The sequence below is a fragment of the Opisthocomus hoazin genome, chromosome 9, assembly GCF_030867145.1.
Source record: "Opisthocomus hoazin isolate bOpiHoa1 chromosome 9, bOpiHoa1.hap1, whole genome shotgun sequence".
NCBI classification, from domain to species: Eukaryota; Metazoa; Chordata; class Aves; order Opisthocomiformes; family Opisthocomidae; genus Opisthocomus; species Opisthocomus hoazin.
The window spans coordinates 30925606-30951505 of NC_134422.1; the positions used below are offsets into that span (position 1 = coordinate 30925606).

General features: G+C 41.5%; 1 protein-coding gene across 9 annotated transcripts in view; it reads right to left on the bottom strand.

The window, feature by feature from the left end:
• Positions 1-21134: 21134 nt before the first annotated feature.
• The window catches only part of CARF (calcium responsive transcription factor), a 37664-nt gene continuing 32898 nt past the window's right edge, over positions 21135-25900 (bottom strand). For 8 of the 9 annotated variants that reach the window (XM_075431169.1, XM_075431168.1, XM_075431173.1 and 5 more), the window contains 2 exons: positions 22571-22615; positions 21135-21189 (listed from right to left, as the gene is read on the bottom strand). The gene's annotated coding sequence lies outside the window, so the exon portion shown is untranslated. Of the gene's footprint in view, positions 21217-22570; positions 22616-25900 lie in introns of all 9 variants that reach the window. The other variant, XM_075431165.1, reaches the window with a different exon arrangement.

Genomic DNA, 25900 nt, shown 5'->3' on the forward strand with positions numbered 1-25900 from the left:
CGCTGGGAGCATCGTTTGGGTAGCTGTTCTCTTTTTAGCTTTTCCATACTTCCCGGTGCTTGCCAGGTCCTTTTATAATCCCCCCGCCCGACCTCTCTCATGTCATCTTGTGACCCTTCATGGCTGGACACGACGGCACGGAGTGGCAGTAATGAGGGATGACAGTGCAAATTAAGTTCTTGCAGCAAAACCTGGGGCTGCTGTCCATTATCCAGCAGCTGCGACTGGGAGATGCTGCTGGGAAGGCAGGGCCGGAGTAGCCTCCCCTCCTCACACCGCTGGAGGAGGGAGGCTGGGATCTAGCACCGGCCAACATCTCCTACCTTCTGGCTGTGGGCGCTTTTCTGGTGATGGAGAGATGGACTGAGGCAAAAGCCAGCATGAACCTCCATCCTGAGATCCTTCAGAACCACTCTCAGAAGCACACAGCTAAAATTCTTCTGAGAGCTCCCTGACTGTCCCCATCTTCAAACACCAGTTGTAAGGGGCCAACTTCTGAGGCAGTTCGCAATATTTGCAGGGTCAGATGCATGTCGATCACTTAAACAGTGAAATGTGGACAAGGGGTCTCAGGAAGTCTCTGCAAGAGACAGCATTCAAACAGTGAACTGTAATGGTACACACATATGTATGAATAATGAACAATATAGCCTTTTTCAACTACAGTGTGCAGGGTGTTGTGGATATGAGGTTGAGAACGACTAGACTCATTTTTAGCCAATAAGGAAACTAAAGAACTAGAAACGAAAAGGATTCCCCCAAGTCTGTGCAGGTCTTTTACTGAAGCCAAGCCCTGAAGATTGTGCTATTCTACCTCATCTTCAGATGATGCACACCTAATGGACGGTTGTACTGTACAGCTGGCCCATGGACTGCAGAGACAAAGCAGTGCCTAGATGCCTGCGTACCTGTATGTGTGCATGTCAGCAGTCTTAGGAACTGCACTTGAGAGCCGCCCAGCGTCAGCGCTGCCTCTTCTGCTATAAGAAATGGGTTTACCCAGCTGAGGTATGGAACACAAACTTCTCTGTACAGGCACCCAGGAGCCTGCTCCGCTTAGGCCAATGTCCTGGTGCTAAAGGTTTATCACCAGCAGAGGAAGAAAGATACAGGGAAACTCCTTACTGCTTAAACCACAAGACTCTGGTTTGAAGAAAGAGACTTTATATAGGATTTCACCCTTGTTTCCTGCGGGCTTGGAATTTTTGAAGTTTTTGTGATTTTGGCCTTTTCCTTTCAACATTTCACCAGTAACTGCATCTCTTGTAACAAAAGAAACTTTTCATAGGTATGCATCTGACTCCTCTCTATAGGATCAAAACATCTCAGAACAACCTTGCAAGTCAAAGAGAGAGCAATCACCCTTTACCGCACAGAAAGCTAAGTCACAGGGAAATTAAATAACAATACCTAAGGTCATTATTACCATGGCAGAGCTAGGAATTGGATACAGTTCTTTCTCCAAAGTCTTACTGCAGTGTTCCCAGATCAGTGGTATGCCTTCTCCCTCTTTTGAAACGTCTGGAGGATCACACTCCTGAAACAGAAAATCAGTCCTGTTTTCAGCATTTCATTCTTCATGTTAATCACAGTTTCTGTTCATATTGTCTTCTTCTTTTTAGAAGAATAATCATTAAACACACACAGAGGAACTGCCTGTGCAAAATCCATAGGCAATCTAAATGAAGAAGCTAATACACTGATACATAAAGCAATGGGTTACTAGGAGCACATGACCTGACCTCTGAATGGTACAGGTTTTGCTTTTTAAGTGTCTTTAAATGTCATCCTTCTTTGCCACTAGCAGATAATACAGTCAGATTTGTTGCAAATGAAGATGGTATTTGAACAAAAACAAACTAGCAATTTACAGGGGAGAACTGAGATCTCGTTAATATCTAAAGCAAAGGGGAATGAAAGGAGATTAAAAAAAAAAGTTGGTTTATGGCTTAGAAGATGCGGGTAGTGCAGAAGAAGCAATTGCAGCATGGAAAAGGAGGGATGGCCAAGGCAGACAAAGAGATTTGTCACGAGAAAGGGGAGCTTTGAGACTCCACATGAAGGAAAACTCAGTGAGAATCCTGTGCGTGGCAGGCTTAAATGAGATGGTCCCCTGGTAGTAGGGAGGAGAGCTCACAGCAGTGACAGAGATAGGACGGGCGATGAGAGGCTGGTGGGTTTATTTCTTGGAACTTCAGCCAGAGTAGTACAGTTGAAGGTGAGGCATCTAGTACGAAAGAGATGGGAACACAGCGAGTAAGGCCTTGAACAAAAGCTTCAGTCTGAGAGCCATTACCGTGTTGGCAAGTCTTTGTCCAATTTATACTCCTTCAGGTATAGATCTTGCAGGGAGCAGGGAATGACTACATTGTATCTCATGAAGCCAGTTGTATTTAGATTTTCTCTTTAACACCTATACTTCAACATAGGGATATTTTCTCCCCAGATTTCCCTTCTTTTTTTCGTATTAATTCTGCTAGCATTTGAGGCTAACAGACAATGAATGTAAGTGGATTCCTTCTAGCTTGCTCTACTTCACTCTACTGCTGCTATCCTGTCACACTTTAATTAAACTATTTAACCGAGATCTGATCTGAATCCCACTAAAACAGTGAGTAACAAGTGTGCATTGGCTGTGCAGTTTTGGATTATGCCCTCAATTGTGTTTGAGCTCATTAATGCAGATTTGAGCCATTTTTTCAATTGCACCAGTGCCTTGAAACCCAGGGAAAAATGAACAGGAGTAAGGAGGAGCAAGATATGCCCTCCACAAAATCATTTGTGTATGTTTGCAGACTACTGCAAGCAGAAAACATAGTGAAATATGAGACGGGAAATAGCTATTAATCTCTGCAAACACATCGCGGTTTAGTTCAATTTAACTTCCCTGCTTTGTCTTCGTATCCTTTCAGCTCTTTCTCTACAAAACAGGCCTTGCTTTGCCAGCTGAGCAAAAACCTTTCCCTCTAATGCCCTCAACTGGCACTTGCTGCACCTGCTCTCTGCTCCTCATTCCTGCTGGCTGTTCTGGCCAACAAGAGTGATACAGGGGGGAGTACTCACCAGCTTAGCAGCCAGGTGGACCAGGGCCCCACAAGAACAGGGGGGACAGCAGCAACTGTGTGACATGTTTGCCTGTCCTGCAAGCCACATTTGAAAAGGTTTAAAGGCAGAAAGGCCAGATTAGAGTGGTGACTTTCTGCCTTTACTCCTCAAGCATGCCAGGGGCTTCCTGCATGAGCTTAAGCACGCTGCTTGTGTCTCCACATCTCCATCTCCCTGCTCAGAAAGGGGAATGCTGCTGTGAGGTTAAATTTGAGAGCACTTAAACTCTATGCTGATAGAGACTGAGAAATTAAGTTGTTTATGAACTCCTGACCAGTCTGATTTGACTTCTGCATCCAGCCAGTCCAAGGACTGGAATCACCAGGGCACTGCGTTCAGCCTCCCCATGTTATGAGGTTATGGGCAGCCTTAAGGGATGCAGCTGAATGTTCAGTACTGTAATTTCCTGACATGTCTTTGCTTTGTTTTCCTTGCCTATGAACTCCCCCTGCCTGCCTTTGCTCCAGGCCCAACTTTCTTCTTGTCCTGGTCCCACCCTGGTTTCTTAGCCTTTTATGGTATGTTTTGGTGCAGTCCATGGTTTCTCCAGCTTCCCAGTCACAGGCATTGACCTGATTCCGGTCTCAGGACACCGCTGGCTCTCCCTGTAGAAGCCTTTAACACAGTGGACAAGAGAAATATCTGTACTATGAGAGGCAGCTCAGTGCAGAGATTCCCTAGCCAGCGCCAGTTTTGCCAGCTTTGGGAGTGGGAGTAATACTGACACCTTAGTCCTGTGCAGCACTTAACTCACTTACCTGTGGCACCACGCTAACAGTTGCTCTGCGCCCACAGCCTAGGCCAGTCCCTCTGCATAGCAGCACAACTGTGTGGAGCCTCCAGCCAGTTCAGGGTTATCTTACAAGGCACTGCTTGTCTGCAGTATAGATACAGCCTATGTGAGCTCCTTGCTGGGCAGAAAATACTGTACAAATACAATACCGAAACTGGAGTGAGATCAGCAAATAGATGTTATACAGCTCTCACTTCCAGCCCCAAGTCCCCTAGAAAGGTCTGGATAAAGACACCTGAGAATGGGATCCTGGGGTGCATCAAGAAGAGTGTGGCCAGCAGGACGAGGGAGGTTCTCCTTCCCCTCTACACTGCCCTGGTGAGGCCTCATCTGGAGTACTATGTCCAGTTCTGGGCTCCCCAGTTCAAGAAAGATGAAGAGCTACTGGAGAGAGTCCAGCGGAGGGCTACGAGGATGGTGAGGGGACTGGAGCATCTCCCCTACGAGGAGAGGTTGAGGGAACTGGGCTTGTTCAGCCTGAAGAAGAGAAGGCTGCGAGGGGACCTTATAAATGCCTACAAATATCTGAAGGGTGGGTGTCAAGAGGATGGGGCCAAGCTCTTTTCAGTGGTGCCCAGTGACAGGACAAGGGGCAATGGGCACAAACTGAAGCACAGGAAGTTCCGTCTGAACATGAGGAAGAACTACTTCCCTCTGAGGGTGATGGAGCACTGGAACAGGCTGCCCAGGGAGGTTGTGGAGTCTCCTTCTCTGGAGATATTCAAGACCCGCCTGGACAAGGTCCTGTGCAGCCTGCTGTAGGTGACCCTGCTTCGGCAGGGGTGTTGGACTAGATGACCCACAGAGGTCCCTTCCAACCCCTACTATTCTGTGATTCTGTGATTCTGTGATTCTGTGATGCCATCTAGAAGAAGTCTGAGATGCCAGAGCTTTCAAAAATGTAATCTTCTGACTCTACTTTAAAAAGTTTCTGTATCAACTGGCTATCACTAAATGTTGCTGCTAGAAACTTGCTCTTGTTTTCTTCTCAGAAGAGAAGTTGCAGCCAGGCCTTCAGTTTCTGCCTCTACACTCCTCTACAGTGACTGTTAAGCTTAATGTTTATTTAATTAGCACGTAGCATGGGGGGGAAAGAAGCAAGACTGTGTTGCTGCTGCATCCCCGAGATCTCTGGCTGATGTTGTAGCCATTCAGGTCCAGCTGCAGTTAGATACAAGTTAGAGCAGCCTCAAGACTCAATTTCTCTACAATATGAGGAGGAAGGGCATAAATATGACCTACAGGTATACCTTCTTCATAGCTTGCAACTCCTATACAAATACTGTCCTGAGGGCTAAAATCCTCTTTATTCCATGTATCCATCACTGTATTCACATTCAGAGTACACCCAAGAACATGATCAACTATTTTGTAAATCCTGCATAATATGTGCTATAATAGTCTCAGCCTTTTTAATTTCAAATTCTATTGTTAGGGCACAAATAAAAAGAAAAAAAAAAAGTCTGACAATGTACAGGGAATCTAGCTAAATAAAAATTATTCTGTTGGTGTTCCCCGAAATGAATCACTTGGGTGATAAAGGAACATGACTGCCTTGGCCAGAGGATTCTCTAGTGTCACCTACAAGAGACCAAGGAACAGCATTTTTTGGTAATTACTCTATCCATTAAGAGTAAAGCCCAAGCAATCTAGCCTTACACACTTGTGTTACAAGATACTGAGGAGAAAAACTTCAGCCCTCTGCACCCAGGTTATGTCCTAGTATCTTCTATTCCACAAACTAGACCAAGCTATTAATCATAGTAATTGTCAGCACTTAATGTTGGGAAAACTGTAGTACTTAAGCCCAGGTATTTATGAAGTCAACGTGCTGTAATGCATTCCCTTCTTTAGCCCTTTGCAAGAACCTCCTTGTATGGCTTCCTGAACAGCACTTATTCCAGCAGGAGAGTGTGTTTCCAGCTGTAATTTTCCACTGAAATCTCCCTACGGTGACATGCATTTGAGCTATTATTCTGTGTCATATCTAATATCCACCTGTCTGTATGGTCCTTCCTATCTGATACATTGTACTTTCCACACCATGGCTATTAACGGTGAAGAACAGGCTAAATGCTCGCAGTTAAGTTGATGCTGGACTGAACGCACCTGAAAGCCCCTCAGGACACTGTTCACTCCCTGCTGATGTGGAAGAGAAAAATCTTGACACTGAACTCTCCTCACCCCTGAACTGGAAAGGGTCAAAGAAGCCTCACACTTCCATCCAGTGGTATTACACTTGTTTATCTTGCATTAAACATTTCACATTCACAATAAACTAAGGCAGGAGGAGAACAGCTCAGCTGTGTGTGCAGGAGATGGCTATCAGAAGCCTGTGCACGTGCAAGTCACCAGCAGACCTTGCTGGGGCGGCCGCCCATGCATCGCTGCCCTGTCCCGGGCAGGTCCGCCCTGCACAAACACGGAGCCCTGCCTGCAAAAACTCAGTGGAGCAGCTAACTTTGCTCTGCCTCAGGCACTGAAGGAATACGGACTGTCCACTTACTGCTGCCCTGACGCTTTCAGTAACCTCACCGAGCATCACAATGACAGCTGAGCTACTTCTAAAGGAATGAGGATTTGTTGAAATATAATTAAACAGGATACAGGTAGCGCTTACTAGGACTGGAAGTCCACATGGCAAGAACTCTGAGTGATTAAATGGTTGTAGTGTAAAATACATTTGCTCTGATTACACAAAGTTTTCTTAACTAAGATATTTAAGCTAGCCCATTTCAAGTGTGGCTGTGTTTCAGCCTCCAAAGACCCCAGCTTCTGGTGGCTAATCTGCTTTCACTGCCCTGTTACAGTGACAGATCCCTAGTGCAGAAAAACAGCAACGTGGCAAGAGTCAGCCAACATGTTTCAGATGTTACCTTGTGCTTTCAAGTCTCCTCCTGGGTGCTTTGGAAAATTTCCCTTGGAATACTTATTTGTGCATATATACATATACATAGACACAGTGTGTTTGCATACATCTGTTCACATGTGCATCCACTCTCTTCTCTGATCATCCAACCCCTGCACACAGCAATACTCTTATCATGCTGCTTACGCTCTTTCTACGCTTCCTTCCCATAGCAGGGCTCTTTCAGGGTACAAACACTGCCGGCTTCTTTTTCCAATCTTCTGTTCCGGCTAACGCTTTCTCTGGACACCTGGTGAGCTGTTCCTCACCTCCGGCCAGTGAGAAATGCCTTCTTTATAGCCTACTGCTGTTCATCTTGTTGAGGTGCTTCTGGGATGCCTTAGGTCCACCAGGCTGGCACAGCCTTCACTGTCTCAGAGCAGATCTTAACAAGTCCAAGGTGTGTTTGTCTTTGCCTCAAACCCACTGAACAGCTGCTTGCTGAATGGTATCTCATGGGAATGCGCATGAGATGCCTGCTGCCAGCTTGTCCCTACCTGAGACAGCAGGCACTCACAGCTCAGCCCAGTGGCCTTTCTCCAGCTCCATGACTGCTGCTGGCTGAGCCAGAGCTGGGGAGAGGGTACAAAAAAGAGAAGCTTAAGAAGCATGTCTCTTAGCTTTGCCCATCCAGCAGCCTCTCCCAGCTGAAGGCTTGCTAGCATGGACGAGGAGGTATTGTGACAGGTCTGCATTTGTGCTTCAAGGAACTGGTGCCAAGGAAATGCGACACAGCAGGACTTCTCAGCACCACTTATGTGGTGCTTTCCTGCCTGTGTACAAGACTCATGCCTGACTGAAGTTGTTATGGCAGGTATAGTCTGAAAGCTGCACTACCTTGAGTACTCCTGGTGTTACAGTCCCCCATGTATTAACAGAGATATGAAAGGGCTTATTTCCTCAGGGGAAGTTGTGAAGATAAATCCAGCCATGACAGAGAGGTGCTCAGACACAGAAGAAATCACAGCTACAGCATTTCATTATCCGAGTGTCTCTGAAAGCCATGTGTAATTTCCTAAGCAGATAAATTCAGCCCTTCTAGTTTTGCCAGTGATGGGAAAAGTGCATTATAGCAATCAATGCCACTTACTTCCCATCTGTTTTTCCTCAAGAATCGTCCAAGAGATCATCTTTCACTCCGACTGCTCAACCCATGAGCTCCCTCTAGTATCAAAAAGGATTAATGCAGTTGGTACCTTTGCCATGCTAAAGGAACAGAGTGCAAATGTTGTAAGGAAGTACCAGTAAGATGAGGGAATTCTGCCACTTTTCTTAATTTTTGGCAAAAAAAAAAATCCTCGAAGTTAGTTGTGTACACATAGCTAAGCACTGTCACCTTATGAATTCTGAGGCAAACACGCTCACTGGACAGGAAATGGCAGGATCTTATTTTACATCCTTATCCATGAAACATAGGTACAAATTGCAGAAGTCCACCCTGGTCATCAGCTTTCACAGGAGAACAGTGTAAGCTGGGAATATGATGATTCTGGCCATAAGGATTTCTATGGAGGGAGACCACTATGCTCATTGGAAAAAAAAAAAGTATTGTCACCGACAAGGAGGTAAAAAGAGAAGAACAGAAAAGAATGACCTCAGATAATGTGGGACTGAAATAATCCTTTAGAGTACCTGAGGCCACAGTATTCAGACTGAGATTTTAGGGATACTTTCCCTACTCATTCCATTTTACAGCATTTGGGAGCAAAACAGAGGATTCTTTTGGATGTGCAAGAGCGCCTCTTCCCCAAGAGTACCTAAATGGTGTCCCTTGAGTGATTATGCGAGTGGGAAAAGGATCTCCCTGCTAGGGTTTAGATCTTACACCTAGAGTTTGTTGCCAAGTCTCTTTTCCCAGACTGAGGGAAAGAAGAAGATATGTAGCCAACACCTTTTTGGTGGCATTTGGGAGTGGTTTTACAAGTGGGAGGTGACAAGCACAAACACGTACTAAAGCACGTATGTCTCTGCTCTACCAACTACAGTATTTGTGCTGTGCCAGGGGCCCAGGCAGCCTCTCTCTGTGGCAGAGCAATTCTCTCAAAACCCAGAGGGAGCAAAGAGTGTCAAACAGAACGAGGCAAAACTGCTGACAAAAGACAGGCAAAATCAAAAGCATCCACTGCTATGCATAGTTGTTGTTCAAAATTGTAAGCCAAAATAATACACAGAAGCAACACCAATCTTTACACTAGTGGTCAGTAGTTGAGAGAGACAGTTCCTTTTCCTCCGTTCAGGACAAAGCCATAATGCTGTGGTCCAGGCAGGCATTGCAGATTCCAGTTGTTTGTAACACTTCCCAATGACTCCTCTGTACTAGTGTCTGCTGTCCTGTCTGATATCAAAGCTTTGTCCTTGGCATATATCACTTGCCCGTCAGTGAAAGAGGATTCCTTCATGATACCAATAATCCAAAAAGATCAAACACCTTTTAAACTCACAACCAAATTTCAGTTTTGAAGAGGCTGTTAGTGCAAAAAGACTTCATCTCTACAAACCAAACTGGTCCAAACTTGCTGGGAGGGCCACAGACTTCATTCGATGATGCAAGTTGCAGAATAAGTAGCACTTAAAATACTGGAACCTCTGCTTCTCCTTTCATATAGTCTGAGATGCTTTATCTTCATGCACTCGTGTCGTGGTCAGAGAGTCCCAAAGACCCACATACAAGGCAAACCTGTTGTGCATGTTCTTAGGAAAACAGAACAGTGCTGAGCAGGGAGAGTGGCAGAGGAGCAAGTGCTCTCCTGCCTCCCCTCCCTACTGCCAGAGCAGGGGGGAAAAGACAAGAAGGCTGAAAGTGCAGGAAAACCAGCCAGTGTGGGGAACCGGGTCACGCCAGGCCGAGATAAGCACAGGCCTAGCAGTGCAGATGCTCCAGAATAAGTGGCGCCTGACAATGCTGGTATTGCTTAGAGCTCATCTACATTTGGAACTTTGGCACCGTCCCTCCTTCATTCATTGCTGCTTTTTCTGATGTCTTACATGCACCACCTCATCTCTTGTCTACAACTACATGGGCCACTCCATTGCAATCCCTCTCTCTCTCAACCTGTTTGCAGAACAAAGCAATGCCCGTATACCAGCTGATACAAGCTGAAAACTTATTTTTCATGTTGGCTGGAGAAAGCAGCAGAATTACTAATGATTTACAAACCATTCAGACCCCTTCCTAGGGTCTGACTTTACATTCACTGAAGTAAGACTGTCACCGACCACAGACATTTCTGATTTTATTAACATTTCTTAAATTTAAATATTTAATTAGAACAAAACCTGTAATTCTTCTATAATGCACATCAGATTGAAAACAGCTTGGACTCTATAGTCTCTACTCACAGGTAAAAAAAAAATCAAATTGCTGAGTATATGTCTAATTTCTAATGTAGATTTCAGTGACTGACTGCTCAGCACAGAAGCAGCAATACAAGGTAATGGCCATGCTAAATGTTTAAAGTTCTTACAACACACAAGCAAGTTAGGTAACACTTCAGGAAATATGTATTTTTAAAAGACTGTCTCTGTAAAACAGCTGTCCATACCATAAAATGTTTCTAAGGTTCCTGTCTCATCGAGCTGTCACTTGAAAATAAGCTACTTGCTTTTTATAGGATGGCTGAAAATGGCTTTGTGCCAACAGTTGTTTATAGCTAGTTATTATAAAAAATGACTGTCTGATAAAAAACTTATATGCATAATTACATGTGTATATGTGTGTGCATTGTGCGATGCTATACACACACACACAAATTTCAGCTTTTTTGCAGCCTCCAGAAGTATAGATACTTCCTAAATTTGCTCTCTCTCAATGCATAGAGAGCAGCCCGCTGCACAAACAACTGGCAACATTTAGAAGAACTGCTACTAATGTTGCCTGAGCAGAGAGCACTTGTCCAACACCTACCTCCTTTCATAAGCTGTTGGCATAAGTGGCCATCACCCCCGCAAAGCCAAGAGCTAGAGAATGGACAACCTGGGATAAAACATACTCCTTGCAAACAACCTGAAGGAGGACTGGGAAAGTACCTTCTCACTCCAAATGCTACTGAAATAGCTGGATAATTTAGAGGATTTCAACTAGCTGCCATCACCAAGCTCCCACCTCTGCTTTCTCTTGCAGTGCTGCTCACTAATTCTCATATAAGACTTTTGATCTAATACGGGGACAGCCCGCAGAAAAACAGGGCTCACATCTATCTTCCATTTCCTTCCTTGTTCTCTCAATTGCTGGATATAAGGATGATGGCTGCATCCACTGCCAATAGCTCTGTAGCTATTGTTTTCCAAACAGCAGCACCTTCAGCCTGTCTCTTTTGCTTGACCCTGCAGAGGACAAAGAATTTTCAGCAGGGCACAGACCTTCGAAGGAAAGAGAGGGTTCTTAAAGACCTTATAATTATTAAGTCAGTTATCTACTGCCACTCTAAACAAACAAAAATCTCATAAAAGAGATGGTTTTGGATGTCTCACTCTGTGCTAATTCTCTAATCCTGTCTGACACTGCTTGTCCCTGTATAAGGAATAATGTAATAAATGCGGATTAGAACTTCAAGATGTGAATTAGCAATGAGAACCCACCATCCAAAAATAAAAAACTTGCCTGCTTTCCTCACAATATATTAAAACACCAAGTCAGGTAAATAAAGATAGAAAACTGAAAAAAAAAATTAAAACCCCAAAAGAATGGTACTTTTCATCATAGTAGTTGAAGTCAATGTTAACACTCCTTTCTGGCACAAATGAATCAGACTGCTGGCCCATTTAGTCAAATAAATTTTCACTGAAAGCTGCCAGTACCAGACTACTTCAGGATGAAGTGCAGGGGTTGTTACCCTCCCCAGATCCCCAAAGAATATCCTGTTATTCTTTATCCCCATTAGTTCATGGTTACCTTGTACTCTCTACACTAAAGGTTTAGATTGCTTCAACATAAAAACAGTAACATAACTATGGATATTTTAAATTATCATTCTAAATAACGTTTGACCTCCTTACTACTTTGTGGACATGTCTTTTGCAGATTAACAATGTATTTGGAAAGAATGACTTCTTTTCCCTCTACTTTAAATCTTTCATTTTTTTTATTGGAAGTCCCTTTTTCAAAATGAACTGAGGAACTGTCGATTTATGTTCTTTGTAGTACACACACTGTTGTGTGTACCTTTACCATCCTGAGAACGAATGCAGTAAGAAAAAACTTCCTCACATTTCCCATTAGCATGCTTTAAAGCAATTCAGGAAGTTGTCTTTAGAAGCAAAATTTTCAAGAAGGATCATACATCCTGGATTTTGTTCTCAGGCATTATTACTTGTGGGTACCAACCTAAAACTAGATTCTTTCAACACAGAGGTAAATAAATCACTAGATCATTACCAGTTTGGCTTAGATTTGAAGCAATAACCTGGCCTAAACTAGACATGCTAAGCATCTATTGAGAACTTAGTAAGTAGAGTAATTTTCTGTTAAAGGACAAATATTGTAGAATGAAAATAATCAAATTTTCCTATTACAACAGAAGCTACATTCACAACAGATGAAAACAGGTCAGATCATTTTGGTGCTTTTGCTGCTTTAAGCACCTACTTTACAAATGCTTAGTATTTCTGAATAATTAAGTCTCATTTTTTTTGCAGAATCTCATGTCAATTTATACATTCCAGATACTTAAATTCATCACCTCATTTTTCTTTCAAGGTACTAGGTAAGAAACTTCAGCATCTCTCTGGGTACATTTAAATAGACATCTCTCAGAGTAACTTTTTCTCCTCAGACAGTAGCAAGTTAGAAGCACGTTAATTGCTCAAGCACAAAATTGGGTCAAATAAAATGGAAAACCTTAAAAGCCCACATCAAGATATCTTGCACAATACAGCACGCTCCTTGCTATTTATACTCTGCAATAAACAACTTTTGCGTTAATGGGAGGATAAAGATGTGGAATAATCAGAAGCTATAATTACTCTGTCCATCCTGCTAGTACACTCTATACACATGCATATTATTTTCTATAACCTCTTGACAACACAGATTGACTGGAGACATTTACACTGGACAGGGCCTCCACAGGTCAAGTGGCTCAATCTCAGCTAAGGTCATGGACAGATACCCATCTAAGCATGGCAAAATTCCAGCTGTGTATTCCTCACGCATAAGACTTCTCCACAAGTAGCTTACACATATATATAGCCCAGGAAAATCTCCACTAATCATCTCTTCCAAGCTATCTTCCTTTTTACAGGATCACTTTGTACAGGATCATTATGCTCCTGGAATATCACTAAGGTACCAGACAGACATTTCTTAGCATAAACCTGTTCCAAGCGTAAGCGGGTCGCAAAATTTCTTAGGGCTGTAATGGAAGAGCATGTCTTTATTGTTTGATTACTTACCTTTAAGTCCAATGCTACAAAAACAACTCAAGACCTTGCCAGAAATGTCTACTCCTTATTTCATGCTTGTGCTATGGTTCAGATTACCATGTTTCAATAGTAACAACCTCCCAGATACCCAGAAGCACAAATCTTACAAAGATTACAGCATTCATTCCAGCTGTCATCAATCAACATACTTTAAATATCATAGCAATTACATCACACAACTTATCACCTGAACTGAAAGAGGGACAAGAGTTTTATTCAGTTTTACTCCTAGTTGTATTTGATGGATATACAAACATGAAAGTGTCTTGGAATCTTAAAAAGACTCTCAGTATTCCATCTGATAGGTGTATTCCACAGAAGAAAACACAGGTGAAAATAGTTGAGGACACAGACACATTTCCTTATCATAATGAAAAGTACATTACCACTGGAAAAAAACACTATTTATGCCCACGTTCACAGCAGCAGTCCTGGAGGGCATAAGAAAGTAGCAAATAGTCAAGCAGATATATTCCCCCTCTGTCTCCCTTCTAATGCAAAACAGGGGGAACTATAAATTTAAAGAGATTTATTTTTCCAACTTCTACTTTTAAAAATGGAGTTTCAATTTTTGACTGCATCAGTGCTTTTAAACTGCTTTCTCTAGCAACCCATTTAAACTGGGATGTGGTAAAATGACACTACAAACTAACTCAGTATGCGGCTTAACTAGAGACCCCTTTACTTGCTCAGGGTGAACAGGAACAAACTTGTATGGGTGCTGCTGAGAGGGTTTGGGAGGTTTGTGACAGAGTGTGCTCAGGTCCAAAATGCCAGCTCGGTTCTTGCTCTGGGATTTAAGAATGTGTTCTATGGGCTTTTCAAAAGCAGGAGTTACTTTTGGTGCACATTTTCTTTGTGATACAGACTTTGTTAGGTCTTTCTTCAACATTTTCCACTGCTTCTCTTCTAGAAATTTCTGATACCGCTCATTATCACCGAGAAGACAGCCAAAATACTTGGCTGGGAAATTTCCCTTGTTGTGTAGCCACAGGTTAACCATTCATTCTAAAACAGCAAGAAGTAAGTGAGTAAGTAAGTGCTGGTCAAGTAGCCAACAATACTAGCTCACTTTTTACTCTGTGGGCAAAGATGATAAATGCTTGCTGATCTCTGCAGAAGTTCTGCCCTTGACAAATGCTACGATTCAACAAAGACAACATCAAAAAATTGTTCCCCTCAGATTCCTCAAAATGTCAGTATTGACAGTCTTAAGCCAGTGTTGCCTTCTCAGCAGCCTTAAACAATTCCATGTCTGGACAACTAGTTTTTATCTAGACAGACAACTGTACTAATCTTTCTGTAAATCATCTAAGTAATTGCAAACAAATCCTTTCCAAATAAATTAGTATACAAGGCTACAATACTTCACATCCCAGAGACAGCATCACCACTGGAACGTATGGACAAAACTCCCCTGAAGGAATTAAGTTATGGCAACTGGAAATCTGAAAAAAAGCCCAAATGGCAGTATTAACAATATGTAATATTATCAACACTACCCGATCCTGGATCCTAGAAAACTCTCCAAATAAACTTAACATCCTATTCTTCATCACCAGACAACACTATAGAGAAAAACAACCAAAGTTTTTTGCTCTGCAAATATCTCAAGATAGTTACCAATGGAAAAAATTAAAATATGGCAGCTGTTGCTGCTTTTTCTGGGTTTAAACAAAACATTTATTGTGGACTCTCTTCTTTGTATCATCCTGCTGCTATGTCAGCAGCAAGACACTAAATAACAAACACAAAGTATTTTTGGAATTTCATAACAAAGAAGGCAGTATCACTGCCTCACAGCACAGAATCATAGAATCATAGAACGGTTTGGGTTGGAAGGGACCTTTAGAGGTCATCTAACCCAACCGCCCCACAGTAAGCACGGACACCTTCAACTAGATCAGGTTGCTCAGAGCTGCGTCCAACCTGGCCTTGAATGTTTCCAGGGATGGGGCCTCCACTACCTCTCTGGGCAATCTCTTCCAGTGTTTCACCAAACATACTATTTGTGTATATGAAACCAGTCAAACCTCTCTGGAAACCTTGTTGATGTTTGTAACATTATGCTCAAAAGGTAATGTTTTTGTGAGTGCAGGGGTGCCTCTACTGCCTCCTCTCCTCAGAAACTCTGGCCACTCAAAATAAAATACTGTTCCAGTTTCCCTACCTGAAGCCATTTTTGCTGCAGTCGGGAACCTACCGCTCATTTGAAAATTGTCACTCCGTTGCTAATAACTGCTCTCAGAGAAATGGGAATTCATCAATTCCAAAAGCAAAACACAAATAAAACAGTGAATATAGAACATGCGAAGTTTCTCTCAAATGTCTTCTGTTAATTACCAATAATATTCAAACACTTTTAACTATTTTAGAAAATACATGAAATATCATTTATCTTGCCATGAAGAACTTGTGTATTATGCTGTGTGTTAATTATTAACTTATTTTAACTTATTCTACATAAGAGATCAAACAGATCCTACACAGAGTACGCAAAGGAGCTGAACACTAAGTAAAGGCATGACAAAGCCAACAGAAACCAAAACCACCGTAGACTGGTATTTTACAAAGTGTTTTATTTCCCAATTCTTTCTGCAATGGCTCACAATCACTATTTTTGTTTGCAAGACCAGAATAAGTGTTAGGACACCACTAGAAGTACTAGCCTGTGGTTAATGTCTGAAAGATCTTACCTTGCTAATGACAGTTATACTGGCTGACTTTATGGTTTCTTTTGTTACCACCTGCCTACAGTGAAACCCTCCCATTTTGCAGTTATTACCTAATCTCACTAATGATCTCTCAGATTATTTTGCAAAGAAGTTCACAAGTCTGAAACACAAGGAATGGAGACTTTTTTCACATATTGAACTGGCTGAATAAAAACATGTTTCACTATGAAAACATTGATGTTTTTACAATTGCAACTGATAAACCCTAGGCCACAGCTCCTGAAGATGCTGAATTTGGTTCCAGGGTGGTTTGCCTGACACTGCCTCCCCTCCCCCTTCCTTTTTTTTAAAAAAAGATGCCCAATTCACTTTGCCTGATCCAAGTTCACAAATTTATGGGGTACTTCAGTGCAAAAGATCTTTTGGTAGCTAGGGAGCATGGATAATCACATATTCTTCCAGAGCAGCTGGTGGTTAAGCAGGCATGGCTGTCCCCGAGAGCTGCAAAATTGGGAATTCCTTTCCCTTTCCTACAACTTCAAGAGAAAAGAGAATTTTTATATGCATTTCTTCTACGGCCTTAACATAGTCAGGAAAGCTTATGGAATAGATTATACAATAAGAAAACAATAAGACAATAATCAAAAGTGAGCAGTATCATTGGAAAAATTACTTGAAGCTATAATGACAGTGCAATCACTTCTGAAGCTCATTTTAATTATCAAAGAAGTCTTCTTTATCCACTACAAAGAGCTTTGTGCCCTCCATACAGACAATTTACCATGTTCCTTTTAACAGAGAATCTTCCTTTCACAGGGAGACATGGAGAAAGAAATTAAAGACTAATTTTCCTAATGCTAGGAAGTTATCCATCAATTTTGTATTTCAAACAGTGCCCCTTTTAGAATCCATTAAGTGCATCATGTAACATTGTACCCTGTGTAGATACCCTTGGTGGCCAGTGCTAGGTATTTTTTCATAGGTGGTATAAGAACTCTCATCAAAACTTACCTTCTAAGGAAGTTCCCTTCTCATTCAGGAAAATAATATCTGAAAAGCATAGGAATATAAATCTCATTCCCCAACTTTGCTTATTTCTTTTCCCAAGATTAACAGTACTTTCACCAAAGATGCCACTCATCCCAAACTTTTTCCACTCCTAAAGCACAGCTAGATATAATGCTGTGAAGATGCAGCATCCTTAACATCTGTAAGAACAAGATTACCCAAGTAGATAAAGTAGAATCTACTGCTGCAGCATCCTTTCCTATGACTGACTGTCCCATGCTCAAACCTGTAGAACTATGGCTGGTATTCTTCAACAGAAATGTAACCGATTAGACCTGTTCCTGAGCTGACTCTGCAGCTGAGAGTTACTCTAGTGAAAAGGCAAATAAACAGAACTTGAAACGCCTAACCAGAATACATCCAAAAATGCAACTCCTGATTCAAACTAGGTGCACTCCTTTCTACACACAGAATGACTTCTTAAAAATAAAAATTCGATCGATTTTGCATCCTACATAAAAATTAAAGGCAACAATGGCTTGCAGTGATCAAAGAGAAATCAGTAAATATTTTCCACTGTGATTTGAGTCCAGATATAAATTTCAAGCACCTGATTCAATGTGAGGAAAATTAATTTAATTTATTGCCAATTAAAATAGATTAAAATAGTGAGAAATAAATACAAATTAAAACAGCACCTTCCTCTCATGCTCCCTTCTTTACCCAGGCTCAACTTCACACCTTCACCCCCAACTCCCCTGCACCCAAAGCAGCACAGTGCAGTCAGTCTGTAACAGCTCCTTTCTATCGCTCCATCCTTTTCACACTTTTCCTCTGCTCCACCACAGGTCCTCTCCACAGGCTGCAGCCCTTCAGGATAAACCTGCTCCTTGCATGGGCTCTCAACAGCCTGCAGCCCTTCAGCATAAGCCTGCTCCTGCATGGCTCCTCTCCGTGAACTGCAGTTCCTTCAGGAAATCTCCACCTGATCCGGCATGGCTCCTCCTCCATGGGCTGCAGGGAAATACCTGCTCCAGGACCTGAAGCAATTCCTTCCTCTCCTTCTTCTCTGATTTTGGTGTTCAGAGGACTGTTTCTCTCACTGTCTTCCTCATTCCTCTCTGCCATGTAGCATTTTGCCCTTTCTTAAATATGCTTCACAGAAGTGCCACCAGCTCCACTGGTGAGCTCAGCTGTGTCCTGCAGTGGGTCCACTGCAGAGCTGGCTGGAACCAGCTGTGTCCTGCACAGGGCCATCCCACACCTGGGCACCTGCACCCAGTACAGAAGCATAACCTAAAATTTGGAGATTAAGAATTTCCCGTCCCTCTCCTGTGCTCCCCTTTCAAGTTGTGCCCAAAGAGTCATCTATGTGGTGCACAACAGGCCAGACCCACAGACTGATCTGGATTCAAGACAATATAAGGGGGAGAAGGACAGTTAGTTGTACTGATAATTTGTTGGTACATGTAGTGCAAGATGCTGCTCTCATCAGCATGACTCTCCAGTTGTGCTGGCCTGTGTGAAGATGAAGGTGCAGGAGCAGAACCTGTAGCAGGTGCTTCCTGCAAGAACTTCTGGAGCAAAGGGGGCAGCAGAGCTCACCCCAGTATCTTCCCCTCCTCAAGAAAAATGTAACAGCATCTTACATTTCAGTCATGCAAGGAATCAACCTCCAGCACAATAAGGCAGAGGGGAAATTCATCCCCAAACATGGGAAACTGAGGATGGTAAGAGCAGTCTTTCGAAAAGAGAAATTTTTGTTTCTGTGCTGCTCTGGATGGGAGAAAAAGGCAATGGGAGAAAGGCGGAGAAGTGGTGGATAAGAATGTGTTGAACAATTCCGCCGCTCCCAAAAAGTGCTGAGTATGAGTACAGTGGTAGGAGACAAAAAAATGATATGAGGCGGCCAGCAAGAGGTAATTTGTATCATGTTCAAGGTCAGCCATGCGGTAGAATCTGACATGAAAAACCTGAACAGCCACCAAAATATTGTGAAGATACTGATTTACTGGTAAAGCCCTCTTGCTACAGATCATCTGTTCTCAGTAGAAGTAAGAAGGTCAAGAAGGTTCCCATTTTCTCCATCTCCTTTCATGTACAAAACACCTCAGATGTGGCAACTGCTTTGTCAACAGCCAAGAACACAGAGTTGTTACACTAGTTTGCATTCAGAAGATAAATAGTGCATTGAAGATAAAAGCAAACATACGATTACCATTCTAGCTTTTATTAGATGTGATCTCAGAGATAAACAGCACCAAACTCAACAATAAAAATGTTGTATATTAAACCAATAACATTTACCACTTAAAGTGAACCACTTCAGCCAGAAGAAACTGCAATCTTGAGCTGTAACTTTGAGCGCTTTCTATCTCCTGCAAACTGCTTTTTACAAACTTCACTACTTCTTCTGTTCTCTGCTCTGGTCTCTTGCCAGTTATCTGGAGTACTCTCAGAGGTAAGTGATCCTGAGAAAACATCCAACACACAGTGACTAAGAGGTAAAAGTAGAAGCCAAGGAAGAAACACCTGCACACTTCAAAAACTGAAGAGTGTAATTTGTAAGAAACATAATTACTTAATTTACAATTCTCTCTCCTATTTAATTTTAGCTTTAAGAGAAATATCTGTCAGAAAAATACAAATTTATGTCTAAACAAACAGTGACCTGACAAAGCACAACTGAATTTTTAGTATGGTCTTTTAGGAATGAAACACCACACATTTATATCTAGGATAGAAGATACTTTTTAGGCCAAATTTGTGGCTAACTCACAAAACCACTATTAAACTATAAGTTTGGGGGAGGGGTGGGAATTGATATTTGTTTTCCTCCCACTGCTGACCAGTGTTTCTCTCACGAAGTTTGAGAAAAGGTACTATGTGAGGAGAGTACCACATGACGAGCAAGAATGCCTACTTTTACCATTATGTCCTTCTACCAGTTTCCATTCCTAATAAAGCTTAAATTACAGCATGCTTGAGGGTAACTGTTCTAGGTGCTCCCAACTCACTCAGACTATGTAATACTGTCTATCAAGTTTGCTTTACAGGGAGATCTCTATCTTCCCTTAAGCTAGAAAGAAGAATTCCATGAGCCATCCTTGAGGAGATAAGTATGAGCAGCTGTGTACCAGGTAAGAAACACAAATGCAGCTCTTCTTGGGAGCTGTAAGAAACAGATTTTTTCTTCTGCTCAACAAGTACTGCAGAACATATGGGCACAGCCTCAGTTAGGGCTCAGATTAAGACCAAATTCACAGCTGAAGGCTTGGTCAGTTCTTGAGACTTGACCATTTATGACATCATTGGTTTCAATAAACCAATGCAAATTCCAAGCACAAAGAAAATTTGTCACATCTAGACCTGATGTGACACAGATGTTTATAAACAAACTATGGTTTGCAGATATTGTTACTGACATGCTGTCAAGTGACCAGGTCAGATTATACAAATGAAAAGGATGTGCTCTCATGTGATGTGAGACACTGCAAGTAAGTATTCTGGTGTCATCCCTGTTTCTCATCCCACCTCTTCCCCCATGCGAGTTTCATTCTATAATTGCTGTTCTTTTTTTTTGTGGAAGACCCTGAACACAGTGATTTGCAGCACAGATAGAAGATCACCTACAGAGGAAGAAAAGTGCCAAACCTTTCAGGCTCTGAACATGGTGGTTTTGAAGGACAGTTTGGAATGCTTCCTGTTCTGGATAAAAAGAAAAAAAAAATGGAAAAAGCTTTGGTTGTTTTATGTTATCATGGGGATAGACATATACACTAACATTTCCTCATAAGGAATTTCTGCAGAAATACATTGTCCACTTTAACTTAAAGCCTACTCTGTAGAAAGCATATATCTGAAAGGACTTAAGACAAAAGCATTCCACTGTTAAAACAAGCTTTCATTTACTTTAAGAAAATGTACACAGACAATACAATGATCAGGAGGCACCACTGACCTACAGTTTCAGTGTGATGTGCAAAGATGACAATGCATGGATAAGTATTCACTGACATTTTGGTACATACACATAAAAACATTGAGATCTGTCCAACACTAGGCATCTTGTCAAGTAGATCAGACACACACATACTAATACTTCTGAAAAGGGAGATTTACTTTTATTCTCTGTTGAAAAATCCTCTTCCTCCCACCAAAGAATGCAGGCTTCATAGAAGGCATGTCATCAAACTTGAATCTCCTCTGTTCCGCCTCTGCAGGTCCTCCCATAAGATCTTACACACCTTCTTCATGTCCTTTGCAGGCTTGTACAACTTCTTGAGTGGGCAAGCAGAAAAGAACAGCTATGTCAGAACACAAAGACAAATCATCACCGTTTCTCAAGGGGTGCATTCAGGACTAGCACAGAGAATGTTAGTCTGGAATATGGACACTGGGACTGAACTCCTCCCTCTTCCACTGATCTGCCAACACACACATCGCTGTTTCTGGTTCTCCTACTGCCATTTGATTGCCATACCTAATTACATTTTATATAGCATCTAGAGACAAAGACTATTCTACAAAGAGCAGATGCAAACCCCTATCTTTCCTGGAGCCACTGAACTATCAACATTTAACCAAAGGATAGAGCTAAAATTTTAACATTATTTTAGTGGTAGTTTATGCTGTATTAGCACTGTCCTGCTGTAGAAATCCAAGTACATTACAAAAATGATGAAATGGTAGATCCAATAGTATGTAAGATTTTGCTTTCTAGTTCCTTCACAGTGAGGATCCAAAAATCAACTCCTATGAAATCATTATACTACAAACAGATTTTCATCCTCCTATAAGCCTTATCAATCTCTACTAGAAAAAAAGATCAGGAAGAGAGAGAAATTTAATTTGCTTAGAACAGCATGCTCTTGTTTAAACAGGCAGACTGTCATTAACAGAAGCCCAGTACATGCCAAATGACCAACTGAGCTGCACTGCAGAGAGCTAAGGATGGTTGTAGTAAAAACACGAATTACAATTATCCACATTAAAAGAACTGATTACCTGTGCCCTAAAATGTCTGCATCATTTAACCACAGTTAAGTGTAATTAAAGCTGTATTAAAGAAATACATACAAACAACTATATTCATCTCTCCATTTTCTTTTTCCTTGCTTTTTTTTTTTGGATGCATACAACCCTGTATGCATATATCACTTAAAGCTATTAAGACTCGAAAGGTAACTTTTTCCATAAAGAGGTTATCATATACATGCCTTTCACAAGGTGTCTTCTATTTAGTACACACTAACTGACTACTGATGCAAACTACTCCCACAACATCCAATGTTTTGTTGGATTTTTCTGTCCAGGGAAGACTCCTTAGGACAAGGACACTCAGTCTTTGTCCTCAGAAAGCCTTCCATGCTTTTAAAACCCCTTGTGTCCTAGAACAGGATGGAGTCCTAGATGACAAACACTCGCTAATACTTTCTATGATACAGCAGTACTATTTATGATCACTCCTTTGAAGACTCTCCAGAAAACCTATCTGAAGTCCCTTCAGAAAATAAACATGTCATTTGTCACGTGCACTAGAAATGGAATGAGATACTAAGGTGCAACAGCTTACATTGGAAAAAAACCCCAAACAAATGCACACATACTCCTGTCATGTGATGAGATTTTTGCCTTCCCCTTTCTTCCCCCAAATCATACCTTAGTTGTTGTTTGTTGGACAGACCTGCTGGATTAGCTTCTGACCTAAAAAAATCAACACAGGCTGCTTTACACAATGTTTGTTTCATTGATTAATGAGGTGCACTGTTGCTGGGAAAAGGTAATCATTACTGACAGGACAGGCTCTAAAGTTTATTCCTATGAAAGCTTTGTTCAGAAGGGAAGGGCAGATCAAGGAGAATTTTCTCATCAGTGATCCATGAAGAGCAGTAACTTTCCACAGCAGTGTCCTCAGCTATACCACACTTTCTGTCCCTAATGGAACAGATTCTTCCTGCTTAACCTTCTGAGAATATATCTGCTTGAACAGGCTTAAAGTGAGCAATCTGAACAGTCAGCTACTATTCACAGCCAGAAGCAGGAACTCAAGTGGTATGAAAAAGGCCAGTTTCTCAATATAAAGCCCTAAGAGCTGGCAGAAACTGTCCATTTCTCATTATCTCAAAACTTTTCAGTTGTTGTGAAGGTAACAAGTGTCCTGTGAAACGTGGCTGCCTGACACTCATCCAGGTAAGGATTATAAGCCTCAAGGCAAGCAAGGAAAGGAACACATGGACTTGGGATCCTTTGGAGAAGGAAGAGAAACTGACAAGAGCAAACATCACTATTTGCTTGTGCAGTGAACTCACCAGCTGCTCCACAGTATAGCAGTGAAACAGTGAGAATCGGAGGGTCTGAGGGCATGGGACTTGGGTGGAAGCCCCAGTAAGTGTGAAGGAAGAGACTGGGGTGGATACTGAGCATGCCTGAGGTAGGCAGAGCTGCAGTCAGAGGGATGAGGAGAGCAGCAAGTTAATTCACTTGGGAAGAAAAGGTATATTTTCATTGGCAGCATGTAGAGGACAAGGGTCTACGGTCCTGGGTTGAAGCTCCAAGGAGCTTCTTGTCCATATTAGAAGAGAAGAATGGGCGTCTCAGACTACAGGAAGTCATTTACCTGCCTCTGGTACTCACCAAAACTCAAGCAGCTCTGTTGGTTTTGAGAGAAGGCCAGTCTTCCCTTTTCTTCCATACCTCTAAATTCCTACCATGAACTTACCCTGTCCACTACTGGCATAGATTCAGGAGCTGCACTGAGTCTTCGTCATGGGCTTGCAAACCCCTTCCAGGGCCCCAGAGCACCCCCAGCACAGCCTCCTCCAGACCTCCCCACAGGACCTTTGCTTTTCACACACCTTCAGGACCTTCTTCCACCAGGTCTCCCTGGACCTGTCCTATTTGTTCTCCTTCACTCCCTGAAACCACTGCCCTCAAGTAGCTCTTGTATTTCTCCCCATGAGCCCCCATAACCACAACATAGACCATTACTTTAAAAGAAAAAGTAGTTTACATTTGAATAGGAATATTATACATTAAGTCATTATATAAATATATATATACACACATACATTAACAGATATTTGCCTCTCTAAATTTTGTACAAACTGCAACAATCTTCACACTACAAAAAAGACTTATTAACACTACTGGCTTCCATCCAAGAGGCGCCCAGCCTTACACGAGAGCTATGGATGTGTGCCCTTTCATGTCTTCTCTACATTTTAACAAAAAGTTATTTTTGCATGCACATACATAAGCACAGCCCTTCTTGTAAAGCCAACCAATCACTGTTACGGGCAATCAACAATGAGGATAAATTGGAGAATATTCTGTTCATTTACAATACTGTGGAAACTCAGGATTTCTAGGTTTGCAAAATAAACACTTGAACATAGCCACAGGAAAACAAACTAAACATCAGAAAAATATCTACAATTCCAACACAAAGAAATAACCAACTACTTTGCACCAAGCTACACAGCTCTCCCTGAAAAATAAGCCTCAAGTATACTATTCAAACAGATTTAACTGCATTAGAAGTGGTATTGTTTACTAGTGATTTTTTTTCATATACATAATACAGTATTTTCTGTAAAATTTAGGCGGACATTAGTGAACTAAGGTGTTAAGCTGAATATAGAGACTGGATATGGCTGATGAGTTAGTGTTCCTCCACTAGCAACATGCACAAAACAAATGTAAATATACTTTTTAAAGATGAAAGGTTACGCTAAACTAAAAAAACAGCACAGTAATAAACTGGTATACGTATTTGGAAGACAAAGAACTGAAATTCTGTGAAAATGAAGGAAACTGCAAATAAAAATGTAACTATTGGCTGAAGAAGCTTTTCAAATAAAATTTTCCAATGAACAGAATTGCAACTCTCATCTGCAGCTTTTAAAAACAACTAATTCTTTACTGCATCTTTAAATTTCTCCCAATTTTTTGTTCTATTGTTTTCAGGGTACTGTGGAAATCAGTGTAGATTATAAAATTAATTTCACAGCCTGCAATTCAAGATGGACTAAACAAGTATTTCTTCCAGCTGTGAGCACTAAATCAAAAATAGAAGCACCATCAGAAATATTGTTCAGCACAGGATGAGACCGTAGCTCATGGTGGGACCAACAGTGACTGTTAACGAACAGATCTGTTAATGAGGGAACTAAGCAAGAACTGACAGAAATGTGAACTCTCTTTCCTTAAGCTTTTACTCCAATCAAAAATGTATTGTCTGCTTTCAAGAGAACTAAAACTGAAATAACCTCTTGTTGGTAATCTTTAGCTGTAATTTATTGAGAACAAGCATCCTCAAAAACGAGGAACAATTCTCAAAAAATGAGTAATATTGAGAAAGGTGATGTACTTTGGAATGTGTTAGTTTAAAATCTAAGCAAAAACGAAGGTGATGGAATCACTGAATACAGCAGCGTGGAAGGAGGTAGCCGTTCTGGTATATAGTTACTGAGTTGGAAAAGAAAAGGTGATTGCTGCCTGTGTGCTCCAGAACTGTGACTCCAGCAGAGAACACACATTTTGGAGATATTTTCACAATTAACAACAATGAAAAAAACCCAAAAGGGTGAACCTTGTGGGATTTTACCTACCCAGAAATGAGTAGGGCATACCACAGAACAAGCCAGTGTAGAAACTAAATATGAGACTCCAAAGAACCGGAGATTCTCTATGAACTTGCATGATAAAATACTGACTCTTATTTAACAAGAGCAAGATTCTGTTCAAAAATTCAAATTTAAACTAACCCATAAATATTAGCTTTAAATGAACAGCATTAACAGTGTTATTTAACCTCACAGAAGTTAATATATTTTAAGATAAGATGAAGATATAGCACCTAACTAACAGATGCTGCATATAAAGGTGTTAGGAACCCAAGTGCAATGGGAAACTAAAACTTTTGAAAGTTTTAGTTTCAAATACTCAAAAGAAAATTAAAAATTAATTTTAAATGGCCACTATTTAGAT